General features: G+C 43.6%; 1 protein-coding gene and 1 long non-coding RNA gene across 2 annotated transcripts in view; one reads left to right on the top strand and one right to left on the bottom strand.

The window, feature by feature from the left end:
- MALRD1 (MAM and LDL receptor class A domain containing 1) overlaps positions 1-17,630 on the top strand; it is a 433,259-nt gene that overhangs the window by 62,957 nt on the left and 352,672 nt on the right. The window lies entirely within an intron of this gene.
- LOC109308091 lies at positions 1,232-9,854 on the bottom strand. The gene is made up of 3 exons (XR_002100462.1): positions 9,286-9,854; positions 6,915-6,920; positions 1,232-1,665 (listed from the first exon to the last, which is right to left on the bottom strand). It is a non-coding gene; the product is annotated as an uncharacterized LOC109308091 (long non-coding RNA).

The raw sequence follows: 17,630 nt of genomic DNA, 5'->3' as shown, positions 1-17,630 counted from the left end.
TATGAGGTGGCACAGGGACAGGTAGCTGCTGTGGTGGTTCTTCTGGTTCCTACTCTAGTTCTCTCCAGCTCCAGCTGTGATTGGGGTTTAGAGACCCAGCAGCTGCCTGCCCCCCTTCAGTGCTGCCTCTGCACCCCCTCCCTCTGCCCCATCTGCCCACCTGCAGCTTCAGACTCAACCCCAAACCTAGTACCCACCTTGGCTGCTTACCCTTGCTCAGTGTAGACAGGTTTTATACCCACTCCAGCCTGGGGCACAGATCATGTACTTTCACAAGCCGTAGCCCATCCCAGTAGTAGAGCCAGGGCTACTGATGCTGCAGCAGAGGAGGGGGAAATAAATTTAAGGGGAGAGCCCCAATAATTAGATTCTCTACATAGAAAATTATAACAAATCTATACATTGTCCATGTATAGAATCTAATTTTGGGGAGTTATCTTAAATTCAGGGTCATCTTAGATTGAGGTAAATATGGGGACAGGGTGTGTGTGTGTGTGTGTGTCTGTGCGCGCGTGTGTGTATTCACACTCAGGGTACACACACACAGAATATATTAAAATAACACACTTGCTACGATCAGTCGTTTCTTTTCCTTTCCCTTACAAAACTTCTTTGTGGTCCTATGCAGGATGAGCTGTTGTTGTCTTGCACAATACCTATGGCTAGGGGAGATGTGTATATATATAAAAACACACACACATATATATGTGAACACTGGAGTGAACACTGAACTGAACTTCAAACAGCATGCACTGTGCCCAGAGTTGAGCAGTAGTCGAAAAGGCAAATAAATTACTAGTACAGTATTTTGTGTTGCCTATGAGTTACTTTTGCAGGTAGATGGTATCATTACTTGGACTTTTTAAGTGGACTATGTTTGTCCTGTGAAGAATTAAAATACGTTTGCACTTCAAATGTAGCTAAAAGTAAAATGGCTGAATGAAATGCGTGCAATAGAAAGATATTTGAGCCTCCTGTGTGAACTGAGACCAGACTGGTAGAGCAGTTAAGACAAAGTGAAATTTCACTGCACCTGTTTTATTCCCATTATGTTAATAGCATGCCATGTGTTTACAATTTAACCGTGTTTATATGTGTTGTTCTAATGGGGCTGAGAAATATTTTCAAACTGAAAGTGTTTCCTAATTCTAAGGATAAGCACACATCATTTTAAATTATCTAGGTAGAAAAATTGAAGTTTTAAAAAATCACTTCATATATTCTATTTTTGCATTACATTTTTTGGAGAGTAATCCTAAAAACGGCATTAAGCAATATTTTAAAATATGTAAATACTTTATAAATACTCATAGAATTGAATCTTAGCATCAACTTACAAAGGCTCTACCTTTTATACTTGACCAAACCTTTTATATTATATGGGCATTAGCTTTTCTTTCTCAAATGCTTTTTACTGTTTTATAACTGAGTGAAAGAGGAGTTCTCATCTGAGTTATGTTTTTTGCTTTCTAGTATTGCTCATATAGCAAACTGCAGAGCACTTGGGAATTGATCACTGAAAACATGGCTTGAACACTGAGCTTTTAATAGTTATCTTTGAACAGCATGCACTAAGCCCAATGTTGAGCAGTAGTCAAAAAGGCAAATAGAATTTTGGGAATTAAGAAAAGAATTAAAAACGCAACAGAAAATGTAATTATGCCACTTGTTTTGTACTTCACTTCAGTTAGAGTGCTGCAAGCACAACGTTTAACACCCAGCTCCTCCCACAAGCTTAGAAAAGGTGCAAAAACAGCATACCCTTCTGACGTTGGGGGGAGGAGAAGGGGGAAGTCTTTAAAAGCCGTGCCGAGTCCGCACCATGGCAGAAGCCATTTTGGGACCAGCAGATCAGTCCCTTCTGCCGCAGTCTGGCCAACCGCATCAGCGCTTCTCCGCCACCAATTCTCCCAGTGTACCCTTTCCCTGTGCACCGACCGGATTAGCGAACCGAACCGTGATCCGCGAGAGAAAGAGAAAGTTGTTAATTTGTTTTGTAAACAAAACACGTTTAATCAAGCCGCTGTACCTACGCACCTCGTTCATCGGTGCATAAGTAAACAAATAAAAATTTCGTGTTACAATTTACAAAACTCGTGCCCTGTTCTGCGATCGGAAGGCTCCGTGATCCACAAACAGAGAAAAACCTCTGCCTCCCTTAAAGGCAAAACGAACCTCTTCATTGTGCCTCAGGTCCTGACCCTGCAGGGCACAACATGGCATCACGAACAGGATGCCAGAAGGGAGCAGAGAACATGGAGGGGACGCTGGTGAGCCTCTGCCCCTGGAGGGAGGGCTCACACTCGGTCATTGATTCTGATGAACTCTGGGCTCACATCATGTACCATCAGAGTGGGGGAGTAAGCCAGAAGAATAAAATAACCAGGTATCTTTCCCTGAAATCGCCGGAGGGAAAAGAGTGGGCAGTAACCTTAAGCCCTGCAGCATTTGGGTGTATTATGCGGTTGCCGGCAGTCATTTACCGACCACAAGAGGCGACTGCAACATTAAGCCTGAGCAAAGTAAAAGTGGCAAGGACCATCAGCCCCACCCTGGCTCAGGAGTTAGCCCGCTGTATTCGGCATGTTAAGGAAGGCGGTGAACCAACCCTGCCTGACAAGTTCAGTTGCTCGGGACTAGAAGAAGGGTCCCAAGGGCACAAGTTACTAACACAGTGCCATGAAAGTTTAGAATCAGACGGCTGCATGGCCAAAAATGATCGGGGCTGAAATAGGATAAGGGGAAGATAATAAATGTGTTGTTCTGCAAGGTGTCCATTCTGCTACGCAAGAACAATGACTTCACATCCCAATTAAAAACAATAGCGCATACGGCTGTTGAACAAGCTGCAGGGCCAGTGCCTGAAAATGGCGGCAGCAGCGTGACAGAGCCAGCGCTCAAAGATGGAGGCGGCAGTGTGATAGCGCCAAAACTTGAACATGGTGGAAAGGGGGCGGAAGAGAAGGGGAAACCACTCCCACTGACGCATGAACTGCCCATGGCACCGACCACACCATCCCCTTACGTCAAGAGGGAGGAGTTACCACCGAAACTGAAAAGAAAAGTGAAAACCTTTACCCAACTCTTTCTCCCAGAGACTCCGAGCCGTCACCACCCATGACTGCTTACCCTGTCACTTTAGTTAAGCAAATGACCGACGGACAGGGTGTGACCTACACCACCACCTCATACCACACCCGCACCCGAGCGGAGATGCAGGAATTACATAAGGAGTCAAGGATTAAATCCAATGAAACATTAATGATTTGGCTGGGTCATCTCATCATAGAATATGGATCAGAGCAACTAGATTTAGATGAGTCCTTCTACCTAACCCATCAAGCTTCATGGAGTGGAGGACATGTTACTGATCTAACAGCCATAATGAATAGTGTACACTGGAACATCTCACTTCCATCCCTCATCGCAGGACAAGTCGATCACAAGTCCCATTTATGGCACGAAGGACATCCACCTGACCCTACTGCTGAACAACTTTTGTTGAGTATCATAGGGACGTCATATTGTACTTGGAATCCCAGAGCGCACCAACTGGGATTAACCGCAGCTCAGCGAAATGGACCATGGCCTCATCAGTTCCTAAGAAATCCAGAAGCCGTACCAACAACCATCGAGGCAGTAGAGGCCTGTGTAGAAGTTTACGGAGCAGACCACGCCATTACCCTCCGCCTCCTTTTAGCTCCACTAGTCGGCCAGCCCGCAGGAAACATCCTAAGCCAACTCCCATGACTCCAGGCACTCTCGAGACCTACACCCACAACCCAAACGCACCCTGCTGCCACCACGGACACAGGGAATTGGAGTGTAACGATGACCGGTAACCCAGCCCAAGGCAGCGATAATGAACGGATAGGGCCTCAGGGGGCACTTCGTGAGCGGACCATCCGGTTCGAGAGAACTGCACGAGAATGGGCCCTGTTCGGATTTTTACTTGTGAAATCCAGACTCAGCAAGTCGCAGCTCTGAGCACTCGGGGACACTGGACAAGAGAAACTGGCCAAGACATTAAGATTCCGAGACAAGGCAAAAAATGAGTAGCTGCCGATGGTCGCTCCGGCAGCAATGAAGTTCAACGACCCTATTGTAACATCAACGTACGACACCCAGATAGCCAAAGACAACCAGTTACAGTGCGATTCCTATTAGACACCGGAGCTCAAGTTAATGTTATACAGTTGACTGTCCCTCATATACTAACCTCTGGAAAAATCCTCATACAAGGCCTTAACTCAGTCGATCAAGCACGGTGAGTCAAATTCTTTCCAAGCCACTACCCAAAAGGCCTGACAGCAGTACTCGGGACAATCAACTTACTTGGAATCCCGGGAATACGAGCCCTGCAGCTGAAAGAACAAGTCCTTCAAGCATTACCCATTCAAGTGTCGCAGATACACATGCCCAGACTTACCCACCTTAGTCGCTGGCGTTACAAATCAATCCCAACAAGGGAAACCTATAGAGCCACTCTAGAAATACTACTTCAATGCCTCCTAGATGAGGGTAAGATACAACGGATGACAACAAGCACATACCTGTCAGCAGGATGGGGGATACCAAAACCAGGAAACAAAACAGCAGTGCGTCTTGTCATTGATTATAGAGAAGTCAATAAAAGATGCCACACCTTGGCCCAACCCCAGTCCAAAACCCTGTCACAAATCGTCCATGAAATGTCACAAGTACAAGCCAAGAATTGGGTAGGCTGTACAATTGACCTAAAGGATATGTTTTTCTTGATCCCCATCAACGACGAAGAAGTCCTCCTCAACATGTGTATTGAGGGAAGCATGTACAAATGGAATGTGTCCCCCCACAGTTACAGCAACTCTCCAGCTCTAGTGTGTTCCGAAATGAATGCTACTCTTCAACGGTTTATGATGAAGGCAGGAGAGGAAGATCAAGATGTGAAGGTCTGGAACTACGTCGAGGACCTTGCTATTATGGGCTTCGATTGAAATAAGGTCAAACAAAAGGCCAACCAATTAGTCACTCATTTACAACAAGCAGGGTGGACAATTAACGACAAGAAGTCAAACCTTGAACCAACAACATGCATTCAGTTCCTGGGTACCACCTTCGAGAAAACAACCCGCCAAGGGACGGCACATGATCTTCCCAACCAGCAAAACTGGAAGACTCACCCACCCCAGACACGCCAGGACTTCCAAACCCTACTAGGCCAACTAGTATGACTTCGCTCCTACATACCCTCTCAGCACTTGCCAGCCTTAGCCAGGATACAAACTCAACTGCGAAATAAACAGCAGAAGAAACACCCTTGGACACCTCGGGACACGAAGAAGCTATCAGACCTACTCACACTAGAAACCCGCCTTGAAGCCTATAATCTGAGCAAACCAATACACATTATAGCAGGATACACCAGCACACATGTTTATGCGACCGCAAAAAACACCGAAGGAGAATTAATCTTTAATACACACAAGACACTCCAGACTTGCCAATTCCGCTACAGGATTATAGGGAAAGCACTACTCTCACTTCAAATAGCACAACCCCTACACCAAGAACAATGGTCAGTCACCCTGCCAGGAGGAACACTATTACCACTTCTAGACCCAAGCCGGCCAGACCCTACTTTCGGAGGAGAAGTGTCCATGTGGAGCACTTTAGTACTGGAACACCACTACTGTTGGCACAACTGGAGCCACCATAATTTCCCACCCCCACCAGAAGAAATACCGCAGAGAGTAACCCTTTATGGAATGAGTCAAGCAGCATGGATGGCATCTGACAGTACATCCAAAGATAGAGGAGCCTTTGGACTTTACTGCAGACCCTGCCATAAACTTGATTTATGTCATGCAGAGTCTGGCGACTCTCCACAGCTATGTGAGTTATGAGGATTCGCCCTTATGTTACAACACTGTCTCAACGATCACAATAACACTTAAGTTGTTCCAGTTATAGCCATCGACTCCCAATACATTTACCGAATAGTAACAGGAACAGCAGATCCCTCTAAGTACATAGACCTGTGGGAAGACGTTTTTACAACACTTGAAAGATTTAAAAAACTACCACTAATTAAACACACTAAATCCCACCAACCTGAGACAGACCCCATTCACGAAGTCATCGACAAGATGCTCTAAGACCCACTTTGCACAGACACCATCTGCACTACATCCACAACACACTCTGAACCATATATCAGATGGCTACACAAACACTGGGGCCACCCAGGAACCAAGGCCTCATACAATCACTGGCAACACACAAGAGGTAGTCAAGAACATGGTCCATGACGCCTCTGGAGACAAGTGGCAATGGGATGCGAACAATGTGCAAAGAAAAAGCACACCCCCACAAAGCAGAACAAGGTCCTTATGACCCAAAATACTTTGCCCCAGGGAAGGTTTGGCAGGTTGACCTCATGGGACCCCTGCCTGGAGCAAAGGGGGCAACCAAGGGACTTGTTGCTGTCGATCTAGGAACGCAGCAAATTGCAGTACTACCCCTTCATAAGACCCGTGGCAGCGACATAACTAAAGCCCTCACAAACATTTTTGCATTTTGGCAGACCCCGAAAACAATCCACTCTGATGGAGGACCACTATTAACCAGAAAAACGATATCAACTTTTGCCACATTACACAATATGGCCTGGCACCATCACCTCCCGTACCACCCGCAATCCAATGGAGTCGTAGAACGCACCATCGGGTTAATAAAAGAACAAATATGAGTCAAAGGGAATGGAACCTACAGAAACTGGACCGAACACCTAAGCAAAGTTGTTCTCAATCTAAATGTTGGAAAGGCCCTGTGGGAACCACGAAACACAGAAACACCTCTCCCGTGGGCTCCAAAATTTCAACCTGGAGAACTTGTCTGGATCGCAGTACCACATCCTACACAAAAACGCTCACGTGTATCTCAAGGAGAAATCATACGAAAAGGAGACCATTCGAACACCTACATAGTCAACATAGAAGACTCTAATAGCTACCTGTTAGCTCACCACAACTGGCTCTCCAGGTGCTCGAAACAGAGTGTTAACCTGTCCTGAACGCAGTTACTGTTCTCCCCTTTTCTTATGTTATTTCCAGATTCACCTTCGCCAACATGAGACTACTCTTCAGCCTACTCTCGCTCGCCACCCTGCCGGTGATGAAATGCACAAGCCCGAATCCCACCACTGACAACCCCGCGCTGACAACACGGTTCTGCGCCTACTGTTGCTGTGGGCCGACGCTTTGGGAGACAGCGGGACGGGAGAAGGCCTGACTGCATGACTTAAGATACCTTTGGTTATAGACCCTGTCTTGATCCCGTACCTTAAAGTTTTCAATGTTTCAGATTGGTTTTCCCAGGTCTCAAAGGGGTCGGTGACCTCAATGAATATCTCCGCACCTCTAGAGGGCGGAGGTTCTATCTTCAAGGATTTCACCTGGCCCCGCAACTCTACCCTTGCGAACCTCTCCAATACCAGTTTGCCCCCTCGTGGGGATTGTTTTGAGAGGGAAGCCCCACACGCTTGCTCCGCCATCCCCTGGGGAATAAACCCACAAGGCGTCAACTGGTCTTGCCCTGACATGTTGCTCTCCTGGAGCCCCCACTCTATTACCCCACCCTGGTACCTCTCACTTACACCCAGCAATGCCAAATCAAATCTGAGGTCACCCTTTCCCCCCTTACCAAGTCCACACCTTTGGACCACTGGAACGCTTCCTTGGCCATTAACCTAACCCACCAAGGGCCCCTCAGAAATAACTCCTGGTTCGGGTTCTATTACCCAATTTTACAGGCAGCGCTAATAAATGCCGCCTGCCACCATGTTGCCTTCCCCTTTTGACGGTCTGGCCTTCCGGAGCGAGCCTCCGAACTTTTCAAGTTTAGCAGTACATGTTCGAATTGGCCACACTAGCATGGTTCGGCCTCGTCTGGGCATGTACTGATAGCCAACTGTATACTGTTTTACCTGCCACACTGTTGGGTCTCCAATGCTTTTTAGGCTCTGTCTCCTTTTGCCCCCCTTACAAGCTTCTACCACTCATCCCACGAGTCCACTTCTCCACCGACGCATTCGCTCCATTAATCCCATGTGGAGTTCACTTACATATGGTGAAAAGGTAGCCCAGGGTTTAAGTTGGGCCTTTGAAGGTTTCTTTGTTTGGGGCTTGGGCATTGCAAAAGCCCGCGTGGCTATCGCCCAGCTGGCGGAACAAGTCGAGCTCCTTGCCAACCGTACCGCAAGCAGCCTCGACTTACTCGACCAGCAATTACAAGTTACATCCCAAATGACCATGCAGAACCGCCTCGCCTTAAACAGTATGCTCATCCAACACAGAGGACTTTGTCAATACTTAAACCTGTCCCATGACGTGTTGCATCGCCATCCCTAACGTTTCCCTTCCTCTTCAAAACCAGATCACCAAGATCTGCAAGATTGCTAAAGACGTCAATGCTATCTCTGGTGTTGGCCAAGGATGGTTGTCGAGCATGTTTAAGTGGTTGGGTTGGGATGCCTCGTCATGGCTGTTAAACTTACTCACCCCGCTGTTATCCCTCTTATTTCTGATTGTTGTTGTGACTTCTTGTGCCTGTTGTGTTTTTCAGTTTTTGAAACAAAAGTTAATAACGCTATCTGCTTTTGTGTACACCCGCTTGCCGGCACAAGATCCGGAATCCATAGAAAGCGGAAGTGAGATGTAACTTGTGCTGTATGGCAAGGAGGCATGTTTTGTACTTCACTTCAGTTAGAGTGCCGCAAGCACAAAGTTTAACACCCAGCCCCTCCCACAAGCTTAGAAAAGGCGCAAAAACAGCATACCCTTCTGACATCAGGAGGAGTCAGGGGGAGGAGAAGGGGGAAGTCTTTAAAAGCCACGCCAAGTCCGCACCATGGCAGAAGCCATTTGGGACCAGCAGATCAGTCGCTTCTGCCGTGGTCTGGCCAACCGCGTCAGCGCTTCTCCACCACCGATTCTCCCGGCGTACCCCTTCGCACCGACCCGATTAGTGAATCGAACCGTGATCCGCGAGAGAAAGAGAGAGTCGTTAATTTGTTTTGTAAACAAAACGTGTTTAATCAAGCCACTGTACCTACGCACCTCATTCATCGACTCATAAGTAAACAAATAAAAGTTTCTTGTTACAATTTACAAAACTTGTGCCCTGTTCTGTGATCAGAAGGCTCCGTGATCCGCAAACAGAGAAAAACCTCTTCCTCTCTTAAAGGCAAAACGAGCCTTCTCTTCATTGTCCCTCAGGTCCTGACCCTGCAGAGCACAACCATACAAATTAATGGTATGTCTGCACCTTGAATACATGTAGTTCTGATTTCCCTGCCTTCAAAGAATGTATCAGATGTAGAAAAGATACAGTGATGTGTAACAGGATCATCAGGCAGATGGAAAGCCTATTATGTAAGAACATGTTAAATAGGCTTAGAGGAAGAAATAACAGAAGGCAGATATGATAGAGTTCCATAAAGTAACAAATAATTTGGAGAAAGTAAATAGGGATTTACTGTTTACCATATCTCACAATAGTAGAACTAGGTAACACACAATGAAACTATTAGGAAGAAACTAAAAGGAAGTTCTTTTTCATGTAGCGTATGATTTAACATGTGGAAGCCATTGTCACAAGACATGACAATATATAGGGCCTTGGCAGATATTACATTGATACTGAGATTAATATGTCAATTGCACAATAAATTGCATTGCAGCATGCGACACATTCAGCCAACTTATGGTGTCATAAAGTGAATTTGTGGCAAGTATTGAACATGTGACATCTGTTTACATTTGTCTGTTTCCAGGGCTATTTCCACGGATGCCAACAATCAGCTGATTGCATTCAGTCCCATTGTTTAAATCATTAATGAAAATGTTAAACAATACTAGACTCAGCATAGCTCCCCAGGGAACCCCTTTGATACCTCCTCCCAACCAGACAATGAGCCATTCATCAAGCATGATTCAATCAGTTGTTTCTACCTTACAATACTTCAATCTGGTCTGTATTCCCTTAGCTTAGTAATGTGAATGTCATGAGAGATGATGGCAAGAACCTTGCCAAAGTCAGGGTATATTACATCCGCTGCTCTCCTATCCACCTGTCACCTTATCACAGATGGAAATCAAGTCGGTCAGTCATAAATAAAAACAATATGGAGTTTCTTATGATAAAGTGTGAGATCACCTCTCCATGTAAACTCTCAACTCTTCCAAAATATCTTAATAAGCCTCAGAGCCCAGAAAGTGCATCTTCCATACCCATGTCCTTCATCTTGTGTGCTTAAATAAATAGGTTTGATTTTGGTGAAGTTAGATGGCAGGTGAATAGAGCCATAACTTACTTTTAATATAATGTTTGGGTAGAATAGCAGACTTTCAAAATTATATTTTGTTAATTACATCTATTCTTATATTATTTCTTTATATAATGAGATCTCAATAAAATGAAAGAGATTAGTTTTTTTCCTCCTGGGGCAAAGAATGTTTGTTGTGTATTTTATCCTTTTCCAAAAATGTTTTATTCTTTATGTAGACTGCCTGTTAGCAACTACATGTCACCTCTGTATCCTTCATTCAGGCTGGCTCTGTACTGTTCTTAGAGCTGGAGAAATCAGGAGCTATTTATCCTCATTCAGATAATAAATGAGATGTGAAATGAGTTTTATGGTAGATGAGTTCCCTAGAGGTTGTATGTGAACTTTGCAGAATTTCAGCTGGCAAATTAATTTAAAGTGGTCAACAGTTAGAAGGGCTTTCGACAGACCCAGTTACATATCACAAAACTAGATCACAAATTGACCCTCTTTCACTTTTAAAGTAGGAAACACAGAGCAAGACTTGAAATAACCTCACTGGTTTGTGAAAAGCTGTTCCCTTAGAAAGCCCGTAGAGAAATCACTCTCAGGTAGCCTACAAGCTCCTAATATTGATCTGAAGCCAATCTGAACTCAAGTTGCTTGACTCTATACTATAGGACAATTCATTCATATATCTAAAAGACATTTCCCCAAATATATACCCACATTTTCTCTTCTATTTTAAAAAAGCAGTTTCTTTCATGCAAATGTTAGACTCATTGAGTAATTCCAACAAATTCAAAGTTTAGCTTTTATATTATTTTTCTTTTTAAGATAATATATTTTTTGGGAAAAACCTTTTAATTAACTCTCATCTGTTCTTATGAAACCATAACCATTATTGGTCTCATGGGGTAACTTGTTACCCCACAATTTGACATCCTTGTTATCATCGGGTAACTTGTTACCCCACCCACATAAACAAAATGGAACCAGTGACAACAATATAAATATACCAAAAACTATTAAACATAGTTTCATAGTTTCTTGGGTCGGAAGGGACCTGAACAGATCATCAAGTCTGACCCCGTACCCTGGGCAGGAATGAATGATGGGATCATAATACCTCAGCCAGATATCTATCCAACATCCTCTTGAAGAACCCCAAGGTAGGGAAGAGCACCATCTCCCTTGGGAGCCCATTCCAGAGCCTGGCAGCCCTAACTGTAAAGTACAGCCTCCTGCTATCAAGCCTGAACCTACTCTCAATCAATTTGTGGTTGTTATTCCTTGTTATCCCAGATATTGCCAGGGGGAACAGAGCCTCACCTATTTTCTTCTGGTGCCCCCTGGTGAGTTTATAGATGGCCACCATATCCCCTCTCAGTCTTCTCTTGTGGAGGCTGAATAGATTCAGGCCTTTTAGTCTATCTTTGTAGGACCTGGCCTGATGCCCCCTGACCACGTGAGTGGCTCTCCTCTGGACCCTCTCAAAGTTAACCACATCCCTCTTGAAGTGCAGCACTCAGAATTGGATGCAGCACTCCAACTTCAGTCTGACCAGTGGTGCATAGTGGGGAAGGATCACCTCCCTGGACCTGCTTGTGATGCATCTGTAGATGCTCGACAAGGTGTGGTTAGTCTTACTGACTGCTTTCTCGCATTGGTGGCTCATGTCCATCCTGGAGTCAACAATGACTCCAAGATCCCTTTCAGCCACGGTATTGCTGAGAAGGGAGTTCCCCAGCATGTAGATATGCTGCAGGTTCCTTCTCCCTAGATGCAGCACCTTGCACTTGTCTGCATTGAATTCCATTCTATTCTCATCCACCCACCTCTGTAACCTGTCTAGATCTAGTTAGATTCAGTCCCTCCCCTCCAGTGTGCCCACTTCTCCCCATATCTTTGTGTCATCAGTGAATTTGGACAGCGTGATTTCCATGCCCACCTTGAAGTTGCTGATAAAGATGTTGAATAGCACAGACCTCAGACCTGAACCCTGGGGAACTCCACTGCCCACATCCCTCCAGGCTGAGTGTGACCATCAAGCCAATTTTCCACCCATCTGACTGTGTAGGCAGCAGTTGCCTAGTTTTTTTATGAGCATGGGGTGAGAAACAGTGGCAAAGTCCTTCTTGAAGTCCAGGTAGACAACGTCTACCTTAATGTCTGCACCCATGGACTTTGTAACCCAGTCGTAAAAGGAAACAAGGTTAGCCAGTCAGAATCTGCCCGCAATGAACCTGTGTTTGCTGCCCCTGAGCATTACCTCCCATACAGATTTTGAAAGAGTATTTATGATGGCTTGAACCAAAAATATTATTTAACTAAACTGTGTACAGAATTTTAAAAAATTTTAGAGTTTCAAAATGTGAATGAACAATTTGTTAAGTCTGCAGTTCACACTGTTTTCAAAATAACAGTTATGTCCAAAAAAATTTCCTGTTTTAACAAATATTGCATCCCCCACAAATCAGCAATGATGTACTGTGGTGCACACAAGCAAATCGCTTACAATTTTTGCATCATTTCTGGATTTTGCAGTCATCTGTCTTTGGACAAAAAGCACAACATCCACTCATGCTTGCAGAAGGTTCTACTGGGGTGTGTTGTGGCAAGTTGTAGTTTAGGGCAGTCATACCAGACTTTATGGACTTAGACAGATTACATGTATTCATCATTCTTTGTTTTATCTGTCCATTGACCAGATGTTCTTCAAGATCCTGCAAAAAAGGTGCTGTGTTCTTAAATGTGATCTTTGCTTCCAGTTTCTGTTGTGGCCTAGACAAATGATACGACTGGCAATGGCAGCCACATCCAGAATATTGACAAATAGTGTCATTGGCCACCTGTTGATTTTCAGGTGGTTATACAGACTAAATGGTCAAGGTTATCCACCCCACCCTTGTTTTTATTGAAGTTATGGATTGATGTCTGGCTTTCTTTGCTTTCCACCCACTGACAGGTCATGGTGCATGCTTGACAGCAACAGCACGACTTTGTACTTCTTTGGAACATAGGAAACTAGGGTGAGTTTCCTGTCAAAAGCAAACATGGATGAAAAAATTTCCCTTCGTTGATTTGCTTACATTTTGTTTGGGATATCAGCCTTGTTTTTCTGAATTGTGCCCACATAGGTCAAGTCCTGCTGTAGCAGTCTTTTGGCCAGGTCAGTACTTGTGAAGAAATTATCACCCACAATATTCCTTCCCATCTTGTAACAGGGATGAACCAGTTTTTCAATGACCTGGGCACCAAGATTACCTTGGTGTGGAGCTTCTGCTTGCTTGCCCAGGTAGATGTCTCCAGGCAAGGAGACATCACAGCACCACCAAATTTTCAAGCCGTATTTGGCAGCCTTGCTGGACATATACTATCTGAAGGGACAGCAACCCCTGAATGCAATATGCTGCTCATCAACCGGCAGGTGTATTCCTGGAATATACCATTTCCTGAGCTGCTCCACAAATTGTGTCCAAATATCTCTGAAGGCAGCAAGTTTGTCTACAGCTCTCCTTTCCTCACGTGTCAGTTTGTTGCCAAACCACAGGTAGTTGATGATTTGGTGGAATTGTATTTAAACTCATGGTGCCAGGGAAGCAAGGACGCCCGATGCCTGATGTGTTGCTCCGACAACTCCTCCAGTACCTCATGACCACCGTGGTATAGACTACTGAGCAGTAGGAGGCCAGTGTAGGCTTTCAGCTCTGTTTCATCCAGCTTTTTCCACTCCTTTCTATTTTCAAGATGGCTATCATTCCACTCCCTGAATCTTCTTTTTGTCTCTCTGTTTGTTTTTCTTATGATAACAGTCAGGATATCTTGTGAGAGAAATGGGTGGAATGTTTCCACCACTGTGTCTTTATTACTTTCTCTTGTTGGCCCAGCACTTTCATGAACTATGTTCTTGCCTGTTTTCCAATGATGTATTAGCTGTGGACTTTTTTCCCCACACACTGCCATTCCTTCCTCTAAAAGTGCCATAATCTGCTATATTTTCTGGGGGTGGTGGCAGTGGTTTTGCTCCATGTTCTGCTGTAGCTCTCCTCTGTCTTCCATGGATGTCCCAAGCTGGTCCTCTTCCCTTTTCCACTGGAACTGTTGGCATTACTTCTGCTTGTGACACGAACTCCTCCTCATCTCAGCCTTATGAAACTTCTATAGACACATGGTCTTCTTGCTCTGAACAATCTCCCATGTCTGAAACAAAGTCAGCATCCTCACTGCCTTAGGATAAAATTTCATCAGTGGATGTGTCACTGTCATCCCTGGTTATCTGTGCAAGACAGGCTTCAGCACTGAATATGCATTGCCTTCTCACTCTGGACTGCAGAAAAAAAGAAAAATTGATTGCTGCTGAATGCATGAAAATAACAATTAAAGACAAGCCTGTCCAACTATGCTGTCACAGAAGCAATTCTGCCCTGCCCTATGGCAACACAGGTAGCACTCTCTCCTCCTGGGCACAGAAGCCAGAGACCAGCATCCACCCTTTGCAGGCAAACCAAATGTGGGTGGATGCTGTTTGGAAATCACACATGCAGGGGCTTATTGAGAGCAGGGAAAGTGGGCATGGTGGGTGTCAAGCACTTACCATTGAAGGGGAGTCCATAGCGTACACTATATTGCAGTATGACGTTGTTCTATTTATTCTCTGCTGTCCCTTTGCTCCTTGTCTTCACTTTCAACAAAGGCAGGGCAAGCTAGCTTGTATGTTATGAAAGGGGAAGGTGAGGTGGAGTTTTGCTATGAGAAAAAAAAGCAGAGGTGGATTTGGGTGTGACAACGGGTGTTTTTGTTTAGTTTTGTTTTTTGGCAAAGGGCAGGGTGTTTTGATGACCTTGCAGCCTGCAAACAAACTGGTTAGCAAAAGGGATTGCCACATTTTCTGCAAAAGCAGAGTTGAGGATGACCATCCATTAGTTACCAAGGATACCTGAAGTGGACATGAATGAGGGGTGAATGAATATTGACCTTTCAGATGCATCCATTCTGAGTGGCCAAACAGGTCTAGGCCTGTTATTTATACAGAAATTGCATTGGGGTAACAAGTTACCCCAATGTGTTAACATGGGCTTGAGGTAAGTTGTTACCTCATATGGAAAAACACATTCACGCCTGGGGTAACATGTTACCCTGGGCAGTTTTTTCATCCACAGAAAGCAAACCAATCATGTACGCTGGCAGTTCTTTGGGGATATTGTGCACTACAATGCCAATGGCAATGTCCTAAAAAGAAAAATGTTTAGAATGAATTAACTACAAGATGCTGCACAAAATATGCATCTGGGGTAGGAAGTTACCCCATGGGAACATATGAAGGTTAAGCTTGAGCTAAGGTTCACAAGACAAAAAGATGTAAGATGTAAAAAGATTTTTTAGAGATGTAGTTAAAGACGATTAAACTTAATAAAAAATGCCTATTTTTACATTGCTAATCCATGGGACACCTCCACTCTTATAGAAGACTAAAGTGTACTCCATAAGAATGCATTTAGCTCATTCTGTATCACTGTAGGTACAAGAATAATTCTCTTTTCCTACCAGTGGGTATACTGGTGCTGTCATATTGTTGCTATATCAACAACTCTCTTCATAAACTTCCTTTACCTGGATATTGAATATTGTTTCAGTTAAAACATAGTCTGCTTTTCATTGTGTGGGGGAATTAGTTCTATGGAGGAAGAGAAGGTGGAGACAAGAGGCAGCTGTGAAGCTTTACGTGGGGTTTGAGTTAAGAATGGGCTTAGAATATGAGGTGGTCACATAAGAAACATATGTTCGGGTAGTTCTGAGACAGGAAGGCCACAATCACAAATTGACAGCAGTCAATAAGGGCACAAAGTCTTGTATTGTTTTAGTATAATAACAGTATAGTTCTGAGGATGCTTATTATTCTCTTTGCAATAATAAATGTATGTTGAACTGATGGAAATAGCAGCCTGTAGCCTGAACTTTAACCCAGAATATAGTTATTAATTTATGAATAGAAAAAGTCTTCAAGTTGTTACTGAAGTGCTGTACATTTGACTGACAAAATGGATTAAAGTTTAACTGAGTTGATTTTTGACTGTTGGCAGGGTGGTATTCTGTGCCTTTTAGTGTGATATTTACTTTAAAATAAATACCCTGATTTGTCCTGTCACTGCATTTTTTATATTGCTACCACTAGAGAACATAGATTGAGTTGTAATGTGGGCTTCATTTTAGTTAAAGAAAGAACATAAGGATAGGCTGCTAATTAAGGGAATAATTTTCATGTGTCTGTATGTTCTGAGAAAAGCTTACACCCTTCATTGAAATGACAGGAGCTTTTTTACATTGACATAGTTATCATTTAGTGAAGGTTTTCACTTTGGGCACATGGTGAGTTGGATTGATTAATATTCTTGTCAAGGACAGGCTCCATTTTTAAGTTTTCAAATATGGATTAAGCAGTTTCACCAAGTGCCAGAACTGCATGTAGTGCATTAGCAAGTATGAGATTACAAATGAGGTAAAGTCTTGTCTAGTATCACCTTTTCTATCATCTTGTTTACAGGGTCATTGCTTTATTTCTTTAAAGAACCTGTTTTGATTTAGTAATCGTCTCTGGTTGCATTCGTTTAAATGTGAACTGAAACTGGTAAGAATTGTGTGGGCATATCAAGTCCTTATTCTAGAGAGTAGAAACATTCACCCATCCTTGCTTTTGTTTTGCTGAGGAACCTACCCATTTGATATGGTGATTTCTGAAACTGCAGTTGCTTGCAAGAGCTAATTAACAGTAGCATAGAAGAAGGATTAAAGCCTAATATCTGAACCTATATTTTTGAAATGGCATTTGAAGGTAGGATGTTTTTTGTAAAATGCAGATGACATTTTATCAAAACAATCAAAATGCCTGTTTTCACATATGTGCCATATATTCTGGTGACTTTATTGGGAATTTATTTGATTAATTGTTTCGCAGTTTTTCAACTATTTCAACATAAATTCAATAGTATTGTGAAGCAGTACTATAGAATCCTGTTACAGTTTATATTTTTCCCCTTTGTATAATAGCTAGTAAACTCCAGCAACATACAATGAGAATTAATTTAAGTTTTACCACAGATCTTATGATACTAGTTATCTTATGTGTGAATGTTATTTTATAGGCAGACAAGGTTATTTAAGTAAAAACTGGTCTCTTTTATTAGAGCATCTCAAATATTTGAAAAAAATTCTTAGCAAGCTTTTGGGCACAAACACCCTTAGGCTAAGGAAGCACCTGCAGATGGTCTCTGCTTTTCCTGGATGGAGTGGTAAATCAGCCAGAGGCCAGAATGTAGCCAAGAAA

This window comes from Crocodylus porosus, unplaced genomic scaffold (assembly GCF_001723895.1).
Source record: "Crocodylus porosus isolate Cpor-Errol unplaced genomic scaffold, CroPor_comp1, whole genome shotgun sequence".
Classification (NCBI taxonomy): Eukaryota; Metazoa; Chordata; order Crocodylia; family Crocodylidae; genus Crocodylus; species Crocodylus porosus.
The sequence above is the reverse complement of the archived record's forward strand: the minus strand, read 5'-3'. Positions and strand labels throughout refer to the sequence as shown.